Raw genomic sequence first — 3,829 nt, 5'->3', positions numbered from 1 at the left:
CCTAAAACATTTTGGGTTTTTGGGTAAAAAAACCAAGAAATTCAAGCATGAACTTGAAGGATTCTTTCCTTAAATTCAAAGATATTTGCAATAAAAGATGTTAATCAAGCTCCCAAGTCACACCAAGGACTCAATTTTTGAGTTATCCCACTCATTTAAGGTATGTAGGTCTCAAGGATGAGTAAAAATAGCCAAAACGCAGCCTAAAGGGCCCATTTATACCCATACTAGGTATGGAGTATTGCTATTACAATCTAGCGATGGCAATCGCACTAGGGCTGTGGTAATAGCCCTTTGGAAATTGTGTTATCCTCCCCATGCACCAGATATGAACAAAGTCAAAAACTTAATTTTAACCCCCGAACCTCATTCGGAACCTATGAACATGATCCAATAGTGAAATTTGAGAGTTAAACATATTTTAGATCCAATGGAATCATATAAACTTTCATCCAAAATCTTTTTGATAAAAAGCGAGGCCCATACCTATAGTTCTATTTCTCATAAAATTTGTTCAATAGCCCAAAATAAGTCCAATAGTCTTGGGACCAGAAACAAGGGTCCCCCTATCCTAAAATAGATCTTCCAGATACGATGGAGAAGTCTAATTTTCCAACCAAGGTTGTTTCAACCAAATGTGGGTATCACACCCATATTTCTAATTTTCCAGCTTTCTGACCAATAGGTTGAAATAAGCTCAAGTATATTAGAACCTAAACCAAAGATCTACCTAGCCTAAAATTTATATTCTAGAGTTTTTAGCATAGTAAGACATGGAATTTGAGATTATTTTACTGATGTTTTTGCTCGATGGGCATTTGGAACCAATGAAGAATTCTAAATAAGGAATTGACTCTAAAAGCCAAATGAACTGCCTGATAACGGAACTATTAGTCTTAGTAAGTCATTTTATGACTTGGGGCAGCTAGGGAAAATCCCTAACAGCAAAAATAAGAAGAAATATAAAAAATAACTCAGAGGGTCATTATCCACTACTAAAAGAACTTTCATCCCAGAAAGTCAACGGATAGAAAAAATCTCAAAAGCTTGAAAGAATAAAGTACTTGGAATATATTCTTTAAGCATGAATTCTGAGATAACCTGTACAAATAGAGAACACTTGCATGGGATTTTGCCATAGGTTTCCCTTTTTCAACCAGCACTCTTTTGTCACTTTCAAACAACCAAAACTCAACTTCAATCACTGACTGGCCTCTAACTGAATTGAAAAAGGCTGATGCACACAAATCTGAACCATAACACAGTAATATTATCTTGATATTCGTACAAATCAACAAAGGTTCATCCAAGACAAAAACAAACCAAGACTTGAGTCATACCATCGACTCCAAACCTAACTATGACCTACCTTTACCATTCCATACCTACTATCCCTTCTGAACTAGGAGGAAAATCACCTGAGTGCTGTGCATAAAACCTTATCACAAAGAGTTTAAAGATCTGAACCTGATCCCATTAAATTCCATATGGGAAATATGAGAATAAGTCTATAAGGTGGTGTTTAGGTATACAAAAGGGAATAGTCAAGGAATATAATCCATGCCAATTCTAACACTTTGGGTTTTGACCCTTAGAAAATTTCCTGGAATTCTTATCTCTAAACCCACTATGACTCATGGGAATAAGTCGTATGATGGGGTATAAATGGTATGGTCCTATCATATTCTGATTAGTGTTGGTTAGTGAGATAGATTTTGGTTACTGGAATGAATATGACTTAGGGGTACGAGTCGTGTTGGTGGGTACAGATTGTTTGGTTCCTTAACTTAATCTTAGACTTGGTTAATTAGGTTGGATCTGAGTATGAGTGGCTCACCATAAGCCGTAATCCAGGATATGAGTCATACTATGGACTTGTATGAGGGATAGTGTCTAAATCTTCCTTGGGTTTATTCTGCCAGGGTTATGGATGAAGGGTACGGATCGTATGCTTTAGATATAACTTGGTTGGATGAGTCATATGTTGGACAATATTAGATCCAAAGGTTGAGGCTAGGATATGAGAGAAGGGTACCAATCGTATCAAAGGGTATAACTCATGAGGGTCAGTCGTACCGCCGTAATGAGATTTTTGTGAAACTTAAGTGGGGCTATTCTAGATATTTTCCCACTTATCTTAATAAAGTAACATGATTTCTAACTTACTTGGGAGGCTATTTAACCCATTATTCTATTTATTTACACTTAAAAACTCTTCCTAAAAACTCTATAATCCTTTCTAAAGCTTTTGAACAAGGAAGCTAGGGTTTCATCTAGAGGACTAATTTAGGGATCTTATTGGTGGTTTCTCTCTATATAGTTTGTAAATTAAGGCATATTCTCTTCCCTCATTGATAGTTCTAATTAAAAGCATGGTTTTTATGAATGGTTTTCATGGTTTCATTATTGTATGATTTTGGATTTTTAAATATGATTTAGGGTTTTGGTTATAAATGCTTGATTATGGTTTTTCCATGATTTAATTATGTATTTGTATGCATTAATTATGGTTTTGGCTAATTGGTTTCATGGGAATGGTTATTTGGTAATGGACTTTGTTTTTTGAAATACTATGCCCCCAATGTGTTTGATAAAATGCCTTTAACAATGTTTTCATCATAATATTGTTTTTTTCAGTGGAAATTATGCATGTTTTAGACTTTGTAATAGAACCCTAAATGGTATGAATGGTTTAAATGGATTGGAAAGGCCTTAGTGGCTGTGGTTTTAGTTAATTGGAAATCATGAAAGGTACACAAAATCCCTTAAACCTATATATGGTTGGCTATGGACAAATCTTGTAAGTTATTGTTCGTATGACAATATCATAATTAATGGCCTCGGTTAATAAATGGTTAATGGATTGGTTGGTTTCTTGGTAATGGTTTTAATTGGGCGATAATGGAGGAATGTGTATCAAAGTAATGGAAAGTGGCGGTCCTAGGGGGACCAAAACTGAAAACTCATATTTACTGATGTGAGGTTGGTCTTAGTAAGTATGTGCATGATGTCATACTATATTTTAGGGGATGTAGTAGTCATCCCAGGTTTTCTTCCCTGGTTGTGCGGCTTCACAAACTGGGGCCCTTTCAGTAAGGGAGCTGAACCCAAATATCCCGTGGGTGGTTTATGATGGCAATGCTACACAACCCAAGTAAAGGTTTTAATGGTATGCTAAACCTAATTTCATTTCCCCACATGGTTTTATATATGTATGGTTATGTGCATGTGGATGCTTTTACTTGGTTTTATAAATGGCATTATTTTATTGTTATCCTGAGTTCATGCTAGCTATCACTCACTTACCCATCTTTGGGTAGCTGTATACCAAAGCCATGTAGGAACCGTTCGTTGTACTCCTCCTACATAGTGATTAACTTAGGGAAAACTTTTGGATTGAAGTGGTGAGCTTCCATCTTTTCAGAAGGCTCCATTTTAGGTTTTGGATATTTTTAGACATTCTAATTTATTTACGGATATTGTTTTAGCTATGGTTGGGGGCATGCCCCAACTAAATATTCTTACTCTTTTGGTTAGATACTTTGTGGTACTGCTATGGGTTTAAATGGGCGGGATCAGTAGTGGTATCAGGCTTGGCATTGGAATAAGCTGGTGGACTAACATCATTAGACATAATTTCTCACCATTCCATCATGTTTTATTTTGTGATTAATTATAGTATGTTTTGGAACTTATTTGGTTTTAGCCTAGTTTATGGCCTTTATTTCGTTATTGGTGTGGCTTGGTGGATTGGTTGGTATGGTTTGGTGGGATGGGATGAATTGATAGGGTTGGTCTAAGAATAGACCTATCCCATAGTCAGTCTTTG

This window comes from Capsicum annuum, chromosome 6, assembly GCF_002878395.1.
Source record: "Capsicum annuum cultivar UCD-10X-F1 chromosome 6, UCD10Xv1.1, whole genome shotgun sequence".
NCBI classification, from domain to species: Eukaryota; Viridiplantae; Streptophyta; class Magnoliopsida; order Solanales; family Solanaceae; genus Capsicum; species Capsicum annuum.
Note: the sequence above shows the minus strand (reverse complement) of the source record.